This window comes from Varroa jacobsoni, unplaced genomic scaffold (genome assembly GCF_002532875.2).
Source record: "Varroa jacobsoni isolate VJ856 unplaced genomic scaffold, vjacob_1.0 contig02429, whole genome shotgun sequence".
NCBI classification, from domain to species: domain Eukaryota; kingdom Metazoa; phylum Arthropoda; class Arachnida; order Mesostigmata; family Varroidae; genus Varroa; species Varroa jacobsoni.
In genome coordinates, this window is record NW_019214814.1 from 36,518 (window position 1) to 52,472 (window position 15,955).

A 15,955-nucleotide genomic window follows, 5' to 3' on the forward strand; every position below is an offset into this window, starting at 1 on the left:
GGGGTTCGGTCTAAGGTTCTGTAACATGTATGCAAAGGGAATAAATAATATTTCTGAATCGATACAAATATTAGCCGATTTCAATACCATATGCTACGTGTGCGAATGAAATCATGGCCGTTATATCGTTGTTTTTTAAGTAAAAACATTATAAAATCATCAACTTACAACAAAAACCGAGCTTTAGTCCAAGTTTTCAAAACGCTTATTTCAAAAGCTAGCTATTTACAATGTTTAACGCTTCGAGCTACGATAGACCTCTAGTCTGTACGCATATGCCAAAACTCAATATTCAAAAAGTGCGGGGAAGGTTCCTTCAGTAGCTAGAAGCAGCTATAGTTATTGGAACAGCTCTACCCGTCATGCTACCACAATTGCCGATGTCAGTTATTTACAAAAAGATAATGAGCCACATCTATATTAGCGTTTATACTACAACTTGATCATATAAAAAATCGCGGAATTGAATAAAAATATGAACCCGAATTCAATGGTAAACCGTTTAAAAATGTTCTATAACCAGAAGTTAAGACGTTGAATTTTTCGAAATTGTTACCCAAAAAGATTGTTGGACTGTCTCGTGCTAACTTGATAACTTTTTATGTTTCGAAGCAAAATATGTGCACTTCAGTGGTGGATGTGCACATTTAGAAATTGGCGCTAAGCGGTGCGTGGGTGATAACATAGGACAAGAATTTGATTTAGAAAAAGAATATATGTGAGTACCTAGAAAAAAATGAAGGAAATGCAAGTCATGATCGCAGCAAGCGGAAGTTTGACTTCTTTTAGAAATGTATATATGCCATTTATCGATTGCCTTCAAAACCTAATTCTTGTTTAAAAGTTTTTCGTTAGCTGCTGCTGCTGCTGCTGTTTAGAAAATTTCACTTCTCCTTTCGCCTTTTGGAAACGTATTCAGAGAAGCAGAAAAAGCTATTCTCCGAATAGCTTTTCACGATTCATTTTTTCCTCACTTCTGCACCCTTATAGCAGGCCCTATAGAAACACTCGTTGGTAATCCAGGCGTCCTATCTCTACTTTTGGCATAGAGTATTGTATGTCTTTGCTTGGGTATACTAAATTGGTATTCTTCCTTTCGAATTCTCTTCATTCGAGGCTTTTCTAGTCGCCATCATAGCGCCACGAAACTAGCCTAACAGTAGAGTCAGGTTCTCATACTGCTAGCCGGCTAAATCCCTCTTACTAATCTTTCAGTTAGCTCACCCAAACAACTAGTTTGAACGCATAAGCGCCAAGGGAAAGTGAAGCTTGCCTTTCTATGCGCCCTTCTCCCCTAAGGGACTTCTCTAAACTCTTCGCTCAGGCCCTACAACCTAAAAAAAGTCGTTGGCCAACCTTGGTTCAGGAATTGCCTGCTGAAAACTTGGCCGACCCTTTGACTTCGTCGATGAAATTTAGTCCGGTGGCTTTCCAACATACACGTACAAAAAAGATCCTACAACAAAAGCTTCCAACGAGGACCGTTGGGGGGGAGAAAAAAACGTTAGATCCACACTGTACAATTTTCACATCTCTTTTACCTTCGTTTTTCAAGAACCCCTGGTGCTCTTAGTCCTGTCTAACCCCTGTGGGATAGCGTTGCGCTCCAAAATCGTACGAGCTTGTCTTGTTTATTGAGTTCTCTAACGGAAAAACCCGCCGTGCCTTGTTGGCTGACCGCTCTCAACCAGAAGCAATTGACAAACCTTCAATAAACAGTTTGTTTACAGTTCAGATGTCAACGTTCGTCAGGATATTGTAACGGAAAAATCAGAAGTCTTCCAAAGGAAGACGACCGAATGTTATAGAATGAAGTGTGAACAAAGCTCGTAACCAAGAGTTACAAATAGGAACAATTTCAAAAAGTAGCAATAATCACTTAGAAACCTAAACTGAATTTCAGAGATCTTCTGTTGATGGTGCTATTGAAATTATTATTATGAAATTATAGCAATGCATGTATATTAACAATGCTAAGAACGGTCATGTTGTTGTCGTTGTTACTGAAATCATGCCGTTTATTCAAAAAAGCCTGAGAACTCGAACGTTTCCAAACATCTCGCAATCGAGCATTTTTCGGGTGGGCTGGGGGTTCTGTGGACACCTTTTTTCTTAGTCGAGGTAAATCATTGGAGACTATAATTAGTCCATGACATACCGACGAGGTTTTTGAAAAGCTGAGCACACGTTCATGAAGTCGACCAGGGGCTTAATAAAGTAAAGGATTTTAAAATGACTACAAAATGTTCAACTTGTTCGTGTGTCTTTTCTCTGAAGAGATAAAAAGCAGGCGTGTACAATATCCAGTAGGTAGAAACAATACGAGATTAAAGGTTCCATTATGTAAAATAGCTCGATTTCCTAATTTTCGGTAACTATAATTCAGGTAAAAATGTAGCGGTAAGAACGTAAACCGAAGATATTTAAACGATGAATTCTACTATTTTTCTATTCATCTAATTTCATCGATGCTTGGCAGCGTAACCAAACGCGCTACATCGCAATTTGATATATAAGCGCGTAAATCGGTGAAAACTTAGGCTGTATTGGATTCCGCTCGTATATGCGATCAAAATCGAGACTACTGGCGCCCAGATAAATTAGCTGACAATGAAGACGTTGTCTCGAAAATGAGATAGTACTTTATTCTGTTGGGCGAACATTTTATTGCAGCGCATGCAGTCATTGAGGTTTCTATTATGTCATCTACAAAGTAAGCTGGAATGCATACTTCACATGTCATCTTTGCTGACTACAACACTTTAAAAGTTGACATGATGACTGGCAGCTTCACACAGCCAGCGAATTCAAGCACGGACCGTCTATACCTCGATCCTTCACTCATATAAGCAATAATTCATATGTGCACTCAGTCATTTTTAGTATCTCATATCCATCTACGTTTTGTCGATTATACATACGTTTCTATTGGTACATTATAAAATTGTCCACTACTCAAATCGAGTATGTGTATAAATAAATATATACGCATTTGTTCACCGTTCGCTTAAGTCTGGTTTTATTAAAGGTTTGTATATTATAGTTGACTGATAGGTTTCTCCGCGTCACATTCCTGTCCTTATCCAGATGCGACGATGTCGATGTCATCGTTGTAAAGAACTTGCTTCTATAGCGTTAATGCTTTACAACCGTACGTCCGTCCCGCATCCTTCAAAGTAACCGGTCACCTACTTTAACTCACGACGCCGTTCGCTCGTTGCTCTTGAAACGTCGCTACACCTTCTAAATTCGTCTGCTGCCTTCATTCATATTCATTCGTATTGTTTATCTAGTATCGTTTCACCTATTTCTACAAAACTGCTCGTGCAGAACTGACTGAAATTTCGGTCATCGTGTTTCCATGTTTATGCCTTTCGACATTCATACAAAAAAAAAAAGTCTTTATTGTTCACTTCGTGCGATCTCCTATCGTTTCGACGATTTGCTTCTGATATTTGTTTTTTCGGTGTACCAGATCGTTTGAGTACTTCCTACAGATCATTGTTGCCACTCGTCTAAACAACCGATACCTGGTTTATGCGTCATTTTTAGAAGTCTTGTGGGAATTTCGTATTCATATCCTGGCTGCTCGCAATATTAATGTAGTAGCAGTGTGTGACCCTCAGCCCAGAAGCTCAGCGGAGACACAAATCGCTTCACTCTGGATCGTATGCTTTATTTTCAAGCAACTGCTGGAAAGTTTTCGACTCCTCAGAGCCCGTTAGCCGCCATGCTTTATTGAGGATATCATGCCGTTATCACACTAGAACACGTGACACCTTCCTCAGAACGGGGCGAGCTCGGCAACATGGCGCGTTCGCGTTCGTTAGAAAACAAATCTAGTCCTGCCTCACCGGTTGATTCCTGGCGTGCCATATGTTCCAGTCGACGCCTGTTGAACTGGGTCCCAATAGACAGCGCAGTCGGCTCCCAAGGGAGACAAGCTCAAGAAGCAGAAACTTCACATGGGACCGTTCAGGAAGAGCTCTACGAACTACTGATTAGTCGACGGTTTCTATGACTGTGTATGCCATTCATCTCAAGCATAGCAGCGAGCCATCCGAAGAAAATAACATAGACTTACGAACTCAAAAAGTGAACTAATGCTGTAGCAGACTGCTGAACAAAGGCGCATTAAATAAATTAGATAGTTTTCTATATAATTTATGCTGCTAAAGTCTATGTCTGTCTGTTTGTCGGACCTAGGACGATCTTCTGAAGTGGTCGGACTGGGCTGATTATTTATTAGTCGCTGAAATCTCAGGCTAACGCAAGATGGAGCCAGTTGGACGAATACTTTTCTCTCTAGAAGGAAAAATTTGCTATTTAGATAGAGCGTAATGTTTATTTGGCTGTTAGTAAATCGACCACAGCGTATTCGTTTTAATTTCGTTTTTCAGAACAGGGCTGCATTATCGTCTGCAAACAGCAAAGTGGCCCCCAGCGTCACGCATGCTTACATACGAGCAGCGTGAAAGTTGTTTTGGCTTAACAAGTATAAACAAGTCTCTCATAAATGTCAACTGAGTTACTAGTTAAAGTTAGCTAATGTGGAATTGCTTTTCATGAAAAAATCCAGAGAGTTTAGTTTAGTTAAAAATTCAAAGTTCTTTAGCCACACTCATTATAGCTTTTTAAATATTTGTTTAAAAAGGGCCGAAAAAACGATGAAAAACATGCCTAATCTTTAGTAACACCTTAGAAACAATGTGCCAGCAAACCATTTGAGTTCTTCTTCAATGTAATATGTAACGAAACTAAATTATGCCTGAACGTTCATTATATCTTCATTCAAGTTTAATATGTGTAACAATTAATTATAAAAAAAAATATATATAAAACACCGTTCAGCTTCAGTGACGTCCCGGAAACAGAATCGATATATAAAATGAAACAGCTATAATTCTTTGTTCTGACTGATAATTTTTCACTTAATCGTCAGAATTTAGTTAATTAATTTTTTAAAGTCATTTTTACCGCCGCTACCTTTTTTGCTCTTTAAAATGCTCTTTAGATTCAATAGTTGGGATTGCCCTTATCCCGGTTAGCAGTTTTTCTATCGTGTATAAACGCTTCCTTCCAGGCCCTTCTTTAGTTTTCTAAATGAGAAAGAACCAGGTGTAAAGTGTTAATGCATCACACACGTCGAGTTTTTTAGCAACTACTGCTGTACGCCTAGTGAAGCGTGAAGCGACGGATTGTCGTAGTGGAAGACTTAGGTCCGTGGCTCAGTCCCAGTCTTCCGCGGTGAGATCTTTTTGATAATACTCGTTGGTGACCGTGGAGCCGGACAGCATGAGCTCACAGCGAGCGATTCCGAAGAAGATCGCGATGAGCATCACGTCTTCGTCCGCTGTTCTCGAAAGAAACCTCTTATTTGCTTGACCTTTACTCAGTATCAGGTTTCCATAGGGATTCTGTGTCATCTGTGTAGAGTGTCTGTGCGATTAATTTTATTTTTCATACAAAAAAACCTAATGCACATTCGTTGCTCCATTGGAGAAAAATGTCAGAACACTCAACATATACTCTCACTCAATCTTACCAGAAACATAGATCGCATGATAGCGCCAAAATTCGAGCAAACGTATTATTTTTAAGCTTCTAAAAAAAAAACAATATATATATATATATATATATATATATATTGTAGAATATGTAACTACCTGCTATTATTAAAAAAATAAGAAACACTAAAGCCTTGGGGGAAAATCTGTAGATGAGTCGACTCTAAAGTGAGTCAACCTTGAAATTATTCATGAAATGGAAGCTTAAATTAAGGTCGTTTTTTCTTGGTGGTAATCAATAGATCTTGACGAGCTGACCATAAATTCAGTCTATATACCTATATCTAAAAGTGATATTTTTGACTGTATGATATGAGCACTCCATCGTTCGTATCGAACAACGGGGCGAAGGTGCGTTTTGAGTATTTTTTTGAACGAATTTCTAACAATTAGGATATTAGAAATAGCAGAAATACGAACGTCATCACCGTGTTTGTTAGAGGCAAGGGAGAGCAAATCGTAGTACCTGGACGGCCATGCAAATGAGGGGAAGGGGGGGGGATAGACGAACTAGCCGGCTACGCTGCAAGGCTGAGATGTGTGATGTTATATTTGGGGATAGAGAAACTACTATATCTCAACTTTACAGGAGATGTTGAGGTGCCTCAACGAAGGTGGTTCCAGCACCCGAGGGCGAAGTTACAATTTCAATAAATAGAGCAGACGTCTTAGAGCTACAACAACGGCTCGGCAACATTGGGGATTACTGCATGATCTTGTTATACTAAATACTAGAGGAGTGTCTATCTATAATCATCGAGTGAATAAAGCATCGACAAGAACTAGCTGAGTTGGACAGACATACGTTGAGGCACATAAGTGCGTAACGCGGCTGTACGTTAAGGCCTATATCAATAACCCCAGCATTCTCGGCTGCTATTATTACTCAAGGTACTGATCAGTTAAATGGCGTCTTTATATATAAATTATTACTTCGTCGCATTGTTATTTAATTATGCATCTACTAAGTTATGATAAAAAAAATATGCTATATATCAGACGTATTTTATATATGTCCGTTATCGATACCATCGATCGCAACGTCTGTTCAGTCGGCCGCAGACTGACTTGATTAACGGTCTTTTCTTAGAAATGTATAGTTTGTATTTTTAGAGTTTTTGGCTTGCAAACTTGGGTTGTGTCGTCGCTATTTGCCGCCGGCTTTTTCTAGTTTTAGCATCAATTACTAGGTGTAAGTTAAATATCGGTCCATTATCTTTCAAGTAATCTTCCTCGGGAAGCAATTTGCCGTCCATAAGGTCGAGCTGCATTGTTTTAGTTGGTTCGCAAAATGGCAAATTACTTTTAAACCATTCCATACCATATGATCCATATTTCACAGCTGAATGAACACATACCCGAGTGGTGGAATTAATTGAAATTCGAAAGACATTAAAAGACGGGATGAATGCAACAATACATAGAGCTAACGAATTAGGCACAACAGGAATCGATTATTGAATTAGGCTAATAAGTGTAGCATGACAGCAGGACTGCAAAGACATTCCGATAGGAGTACAGGACACGTGGAGCAGAACAATTACGGTAGGGTAAATGTCACTGATAGACTAACTGGATCAGGCAAAGTACATGACCGCAATAAGATAATTGCAACGGAATACCGGAATTTCAGAAGTTGACAATTGTATATTTGTATTTGGCTATGTGTAATGCAAATCACATCTCGTTAGTTGGTATTGTTTGTCCGACTACGAAGGTCTCTCTCAGATTGGCTGTTCTATGGTATATTTTCTGAATTTTTTATGCATGTTCCGTAGGAAAGTTATAGAGGCTAATATCATAGTAAAAATGTTTGTAAAAAATCGGCAGTCAAATACTTTCATCGAGGCTTATGTGTGAAAGGAGGTATTTTTGACTACAAGTCGGTAGACCTCGACGATCGAAAAGAATCCTATATACATTTATTTATAAAGGTTCGGTACCAAAATGGCAAAAACCCTGTTTGTCCATGTAGCAACTGAACAAAACTATGTTCCGAGGAAAACGTGTCCTTGCACGAATTTCAATATATACTAGTAGAATATCTTTTCTTAGAAATACCTTCTGAGAAAAATATTAGAGCATCGATATCGCTTCTTCTTTGGACGCTTTTGTCATTGGCATAATACCATTCCATGGTGCTTGTACCGCCAGGATGAAGTCCGAAACGCAACAAATTGCATAATGAATTAGTGGCAAACAGGAGAAGGAGACACCTGGCTGGTAAGCTCGCTGTACCTGTTTTCTTATACTCAGACGAGTAGTAAGGATTAAGCAGACATTCCCGGTCTCTTAGCGGCGAAATCCGCTACGTTTCCGCCCAGTCAATTTTGCATTAAATATCGCCGAATTTTCGAGCAGTACATTTTGGCTCTTTACACAGATGCTCAAGTCGTCAGTGTCCTGCTTGTTTGTTACTCGTTCCTGGTACGCCTGTGGCTTCTCTCTGCGTGTTTATTTTTGCAAGTTAAGTTTTCGATCTTCCGCTTTCTCTCTACACACTACGGTAAGTTCGCCCCGAGGCGCTGGCTGAAGCCGCAGCCAATAATGTTTAGGGAGAAGAACGTTTTTGTTACGACATCAAGAAGAATACGTATTCGTCTGGCTAACCGACCGACCGGCCGGCCGGCCGTCCAGGAGTTGTTTGCATACAGAGTTAACGCCCTTCTCCTCATCCTCAATTCGTGTAACACGACGTTCATCAGGAGAGCATCTCGGAGGCGAGGAGTCAATACCAGGAGTGAGCACACAAGGAGTCTAGTTATGTGATTGGTCAGGGACAACAACCTGTTGCCTACGGCAAAACATTTATAAAAAAAAAAAAAAAAACATTGCCTTGCTGGAGCGCAGAAACGACAACTAATTGCAACGTTTCTGTCTGAATCTCGATAGATGCCAAAAAATGCCACCTTTCTGTGGTTTAGGTTCAATAGCAGATCCGTACAACGCAGCTTCATTATAATTATCGTTTTGGTGTAATAGATATATTGGCGCGGCATAAGATGGATTCCGATTATTTTACAATCATTTACATCTGAAGCTTAAAAAAGGCCTATGCCTAGTTTCATACGATACCGATAAATTTAGTTTGTAATTCGCATATAAGTATCTTGCGGATGGCATGTCGCAGTTCTCGTCATAAAGAAAAGTAGTCGCGGACGTCTGGACCCGTCTGGGCTAGCTTACAAACTGTTCGTATAAAGTAAGTTTAGAATATAATAGTGCTGCCTAGAAACGCAGCCAACCTCACTCGCTTGGTTCTTGTCCTCAAGAAATTGATTGAGCATTGTCACATAAAACCATACAACTCGTTATGAGACCCAATACAAGTCATACGAAGAGAACAAAACGGTCAATTGAAGATTAATAGTATTTAGGCTGCGCCAAAATTTTTCATACGAAGACTCCCAATGGCTTGACGGAAGCGTGCACTATATAATAATGTAGATATAGTACACCTGGCACCTGAAACCATTATGTTTGTCTGACTAATTACGTAATATTAATTAGATTTAATATAACTGAATAATTTTGATAAAGTTTTCTTTTTTCAGAAATGTGAACCAACGACAGAGCCATGCAAACGATCTACGGCACTATAAAAAAACACACACAGAGCCCTAAATCCTTTACAGAAAATTTTACTCCACTGATTAGAAGAATGAATCTACGGTTTTATGAACAGATGAACGTTCTCAGTATTACAGAGGCACTAAATCACCTTGTGGACCAACGATATTACTGTATATAAACACAATATTTCAGAAACCATACGCCCAATTTTCCCTAATTAAAGTAACAAAGACCTTTCGGACATGCTGGGTCGTTCCTGGGTCACCAGATTTCGGATGTCTTCAGCGATTTTTTTATCTATAAAAGCGGCTAATTACGAGCCAAGTTATCTGAAATACAAGCGAAATATGTACGCTAATTCACAGCGCTATATTGAACATTTACAACTGTTTAGTTATGGCTCTTTCGAATGTCACATATTAGTAACGAAAGCACGTATTTACGTTACATATTACGCGGCTCCTGTTGATAAAGAAGAGCAACACGACTGCTTTCGAAAACGTTACTGTCACTAAGTAGTAACACGTTGTTACCCCAATTTTTATTGAACCGTGTTAATAGTCTTCGAGAATTTTAAATAGTTGACGCAGACAATCGAGGTAATATGAAGAGCTCTTTTACACAAAAAAAAATAACACGGTTTTAATGAAACTTTGATGAATGGCCAAAATAGGTAAACAAGGGATTTGATCCATCTCTATGGTTAACAAGATAGACAAGATGTTTAAATATGCAATAACATACTTTACATCATTATACAACATTAAGACTAAGTGAGTAGTTGTAGTTACTCAACAAAGAGCACTCTATTTGTAAAGCATCCGCTTGCTTATATTTAGGAACACCCGTGAGCCTTATGAACTTGTTTAAGTACATCTCGCACATGTTCCGTGCAAGCTGGATGCTGACCAATACCATTATGTTTTTTACAATCGAAGCTAAGGTAACTTCGGACCCGGCTATGATTCTCCCGCCGCCTTGTTTCAGTAAATCTAGTACCGTATTAAGGTTCATTTTTATGTGGTGCATTGCACCCTCTTTTGACCAAATCAACGTCAACTTATATCTATGTGTATATATCGTAGGTGCACCAAAGATCGCAACCGCAGCTGTGTAATAAAGTTCTCACCTTCTTCAAAAAATAGCTTGCTTCTTGCAAAGCGTGTCTGTCGCTGTTTTAAGTCATTTTGTTTGTGACCTGTTCAACAAGTTTTTGAAGCATTAACTTGAGAAGCACGTAACTGATGCCTTCTCGAGTCTAATTTGCAATGCGGCAGGTCATAATCTCTGGGCAGTGTTGCCTTATTCAGTTACCGTATCAAACTCAATTCTGATAACTTACGACAATCTGGTTCAAATATAGCAACGATGATCGATCCTGCAGCAGCGGAAATTAAGGCGAAAAGTGTTAGCTTTGTACATTTTCTCTATTGAATGTGAACTACCTTTCTTATGATCCTATGAAGCAGTCAACCTGTAAGCTACACGACGGCCCTGATCGGAGGGTCTTCGTTAATCTTGATCCTATCTAGTTGTTGTCCAACGAGATTTACTGAGCTGAAAACCGACAAATCGAAGTTATATTGTCAATATAATCTTATTCAAGAAAGATTCAGTTACAACAAGCCATAGTCCCTTTAGGCAGATGATATCGCTAAAGACCTAGAGGAGAAGGCAACGTCTGAAAAAACGAGAACCGCCAAATATATAAGCTGTATTGTTAAGTCTATAGAATCTAATAATACAGTTCACAGTTAACTCGGAAAATAACTTTTATTCGGGAGAAAAAACATTTTTCGTAATAAGACGGACCTTTCCAAATAGTAACAGTCTTTGAACTTTGAAGACAGATTAAATTATACAAATAATCAATTTCCTAGCTGAACTTCTTTAGTAGTAACCAATACACAAAGCCTTACCGTGTATGCAACAAAATGGCGCTCGACTGCTCCCTCTTATAGCTGTTACCGTCTATTTTGTACGTATACATTAGGTCTGACAGTAATTACATATCTTGAAAACCATACACTTTGTTTGCCGACAAATTATTTTTCATTTTCTTTCCTACGCAGCATCCCTTTTGAGGCATACATGAACAGATTACGTGCATATGGCACAAAATAGGTCTTTTCATTTTACGTGATAAGTCTTAAAGAGGTCACGAATCTTTTTCACTGCTTCAGTTAGTTTTTTGAGTACTTTAGCTTTTGAATTCAAACGTTATCCTATGACTGACCGTTCCATTTCTGATTGACCCATTGACTAACTCTACGACGATGTCCTCGTGCAATGCTATGCACGCGGTACGATGCTCTCGGCAGCGCGAGAGTGTTGCGATAGTACGGACCCGTAGAAAAACAAGCGTCACTCCAAGAAAGTAAAATTGCCAAAGTGAGGGAGGTAGGAAGAGAGGATGTAGGCGAGGGAAGCGCGTTCCTTGAATCCTTTTCCATCCAGGTGAAGATGGCTTTGATTTAGCTATGCCCAGACCTTGGACGCATAACAGACATGAAAGAGAAATATAATAACTGTTGCATCATAATGAGATAAAATAGGACCCGCCTTCGTCAAGCAACATATATCCTGCAGTATGTGCTCCAGCAAGCTGGTCCTGTGACGGTCGTATATATACTTTTACGAGCAGGCCAATAAAACGGTCATGTTAACTTGACTGTAAAGCATGTGGCGAGTCATGTAAAAATATTACGCATTTCAATCAGATCGTCATGGCTTACTCATGAGGAATGTCCTTAACTTCCGCAAAATTTCTGCCAGCCATCTACAAATTTTCAAACATAACACTTCGAGCGATTTTAGTTCTATCTGCCTGCCTGCCTCATGCAGGGAATCAGCTATTACCACACAATCGACTATCGCTTGTCGTGTGCGTCTTTAGGAAAATCTTTACGCCCCGAATGAAGCTTTGACGCGGTGTTCTGCAACGTGTCAAAATAAATTTTCGGCTCTCCGTCCTTCACAAACTAACTTTTAGAAACAAGTTTCATGGGTTTAGCTATGTGCTACCTGCTAAAGGCATTGCGCATCGTTTGCCGCAGCATGAACTAACACGAAGTCGTTTAAGTAATCAGGATCGCTAATTTCGGGGTATATTTGGGCATGCCATATAGAAATACACCAATAAGCTACTTAGCATGGACAATATTACCACTTATGGCAAAATGCAATGAACCCTCTTATTTCTAACTGTTTCCTTATGCACTGTATGGAGAATTCCTTCCTACGTGATCATTTTTGCAAGTTAATACAGGGCATGTGGTAACCCAAAGGCGAAAAACACAGGTATTTTCGCATAAATTTCAAAAGCCATAAGGCGACTTGTTTCAGAATGGTTCCGATTAGGTCCATGTCTATAGAATACATAATCATTAAATGTAGATGACATCGTATCGCTTCGTTAATTAAATGTCCAGCAATCGATTCCTATAGAAATATCTAGAAACCCATTTTTCAACTTACTGGTCATTTCGTATCATTCAAAACGTAAAGTACTTTTCCTTGCTTCGGCCAATAAATAGCTCACAGTAATAGTGCATGAGTGCAAACAAAGAGATATTTTCTACCTAGTATGTAATACATAGAATATGCACATGTATATTGATGGTTCTTGGCCAGATCGGTACATCAAATACCCAAATTTCAAACTTTTAAATGCGAATTCGTTGAGATCGCGTTATCGTGCATCACGGATGCCATGCGTTCCTAAATCCCGAGTAATACGTCAATGGCCAGCCAGTAGTCAAAGCAGACAAGATCAACCTTAGTACATTTTCCTGCTGCATATCAGTACCCAATACCGTAAGACGATGTCTCTTCAAACAATCGACCAGCACTATGGCCGCCGGAAAAAAACTGTCTCCGGTAAAAAAAATCTAGTTTTCCGAATAAGGCACCCTTAATCTAAAAAAAAAGTGATCTAGGATTTCATTTTTCATAAAGTGGTTGAAATGTTTTCAAACTCATTGCATAGAATACGACTAAGGTTTGAGATCGCGTTGGAGCGCCTTGAGACCTTTCTGGAAATCTCACGGCAGCCTTTCTCGAGCCGCTCGTTCACGAAAAGCGCAATATTTTACCCCGAGGACAGCACTGACTTGAGCCAAAAACAGCGCTCACGACTGCGACACTCATTCGTAAAGAAAAAATAAAACCGAAATTCATTGCCTTGCCAGGACTAACGCAAATTTCATCTGCCATAAGCAAGCCCTGCTGACTGGCGTTGACTGATCTGAAGAAGGTGTACCTGATTTTTCCAGAAGCTATGCCATCCGTCTACCAGCTTTTGAAATAGAAAAATCTCGTTCTTCTGCGACAGCAACAGTTACTAACCACTGATCGCCTACCAGAATACCCTGCAGTTTGACGCCATTGATATTTCTGGACGAAAGTGTAATTATGATCGACGGCTGAAGATAACATAATTTCAATCCTTTCGAGTCGTTTATAACGGTCAAACTTTAAAAAGAATATATCGAACATCGAAATAACTTGGACGCGAAAGTTCACATATGGGATTATCTGCTAAATGAAACAACTTTCAGGTTCCCCGGTTTTGAATAGCAGTACACTCAAACAAATTTGGTTTAGAAACTGGCTACCCCCTTATGTAACAACGTTAGCTAAAGTAGCAGGTTGCGGAGTTTCTTGTATGTTAGTTAGGACCACACCGAATTTCAGGGCCCAACCCCCAGTTTATCCGGCGGTGGCAGTTTAATACCTACTTAGATTGCTGAAACGGCTTCTCGTTGTTTTTGCGGCCGCAAAAAGGTTTCAAACGACTCTTTGGGGTCTTAGTGAAATCTTCCCGTGGCAAGGAGTCGTACGGTTTATTTCTAAGGTCCTAGCTTTCAGTAGCCCCCACCCAGCGGTTGAACAGCTCCCAGGGGGGCTTCGCAGATTCGTCTGCACTCTTCGCACCATCGCACTGAACCATCAGCCACTTTGCCGTGCGATGCTCAAATTAATGCCAGCTCCAACATCTCTGCCCGGTAGCCCAGACGATCTACTAGTCGGCTAAACATGGTGTCACCTTGGTAGCTGCCAACATATTATGCGGATTAGTCAGACCTTGTATTAATAGTTGGGAACCACCCCTATATAGGCAACCGTACTACGCTTATATTGATGCTCACATACATTAGCATCTGTATTCAGTAAAGCTGCTATCTATGCCGGCTCCAACGACAGCTCGGCACCATCTTTCTCGCATTAGGTATCATTTCTACTACACGCCATATTGAAAATGACACGGTGCAGTTCTTATGCAAGACAGTATTTTAATGCTACTAGGGTTTAATACGATCCAAAATTTAGGCACAGAATTTTCATATAAACGATAAACTTTAGTCATGGACTCCTTCTAGCGTATACTTCAAGCTCTTCTGATCGCCCCAGTTTAAAGTGCCTTAGCACCATTTAGGATACCTTCGCCTTGGTAAGATCACCTTTTTTAGGTAGATAAGCAACCCTTCGTCGTCAGTGCCATTCTGATTGTGACTTCACAGCACTCAACGACGAATTTTTTTATCCATTCTATTAGAATTGCTCGATATGTAAGTGGACCTACTTGCGCGTTATATACCGGACGTTATATACGTTACATGACACATACATTACATGCCGGAAGCTATGGCTCCAAGCGTAGAGTAATTACGGCGCGTTTTCAGGCGAATTCAAAGCATTCTGGCAAGTTCAAAGAGTTATTCACACCTTTGCTAGCTTCTGTACGGATTTATAATTGTATTTTCCACTTTGAAGCGTCGAGTGCGCTGTCTGGCGTTGAACTACATCATATAGACGTCGAAGCAGACGATGTTCGAAAACGAAAGTTTTTGAACAGGCAGACACGAAGTATTTGATTTACATAGTGGCGCTGTGCTAACCCGCCGCCGATTCGGCTGGAGCAGACGTGCCCGCTCGTAGGCAATATGCCTATGAACCTGTCTCTTGGGCGGATTGTTCATGTTGTCTGTGAATACACTCATATCCTCCCCCTCCCACTGTCCTCCCGTTGAAATGTCGGACGAATCCCAAATTTTCATGATCTGTAATCACATTCGAAAGAGGGTAGTGCCACACTCGATGAATCGTCATCTAATTGCCCAGGGTATGGGATTTAAATTCTCGAGGCCGCAGCGGAAGCTGCTGCGTTCGCTGCGCACCCGTGTGCCCAGAATCTCCGCACAACCTCGGCGGTTGGCACCCTACTGGAAAGAAGACAATCCAGCGACGGGATTTGTCTTGCCTGCCGTGGCTCGGCTTTCGTGCGGCGGCGATAGCGGCAACTTTAAATTCAACTTAGTTTGCCACCGTGCTATTCTTTCTGTACACGTGGACTTAGTGCACGACACCAACCCCCTAGTGGTTCGTGGAGCTTTGCTGTCCTAACGCTCCAACCTACAAGCAACCCAAAATTACCTACTACATTGTCAAACAATGTAGAACAAGCAAATACTTCTCTCATAGGTGATGACGGCGGCGATGCATTTAGTCTCGCGCCAGATGTCGAGATCACCGAACTCGGTTTAACGAACCGCAGGAAGAACGTGAAGATTGGTACGAAAAATCGTAATCCGCACCGGAAAACATTTCGTCTGTAGCGGTCTTTTAGCGCCTCATCGTAACTGCTTGTTGCAATCGGAACCAATTTTCTGTCGTGCATTTTTTCAGTGCTTGCTGCTTTAGAGGCCCTTGCATGAACGGGAAACTATAAGAAATCAAATACCGTATATGTATGGAGATATGTATGCGCTCTGACAAATACTGCCCAGGCCAATAAAATTTCACTTGTGTTCTCT

At 40.4% G+C, this 15,955-nt stretch overlaps 1 protein-coding gene across 8 annotated transcripts in view; it reads right to left on the bottom strand.

Moving 5' to 3' along the window:
* The window catches only part of LOC111272492 (uncharacterized), a 39,002-nt gene extending 24,016 nt beyond the window's left edge, over nt 1-14,986 (bottom strand). For 2 of the 8 annotated variants that reach the window (XR_015315757.1, XM_022853978.2), the window contains exons 1-3: nt 14,770-14,986; nt 11,377-11,630; nt 10,586-10,697 (exon numbers count right to left, since the gene is read on the bottom strand). The gene's annotated coding sequence lies outside the window, so the exon portion shown is untranslated. Of the gene's footprint in view, nt 1-9,192; nt 9,470-10,585; nt 10,698-11,059; nt 11,631-13,879; nt 14,196-14,769 lie in introns of those variants that run through there. The other 6 variants (XM_022853980.2, XR_002687544.2, XM_022853981.2 and 3 more) reach the window with 6 other exon arrangements.
* Between the last annotated feature and the right edge of the window lie 969 nt (nt 14,987-15,955).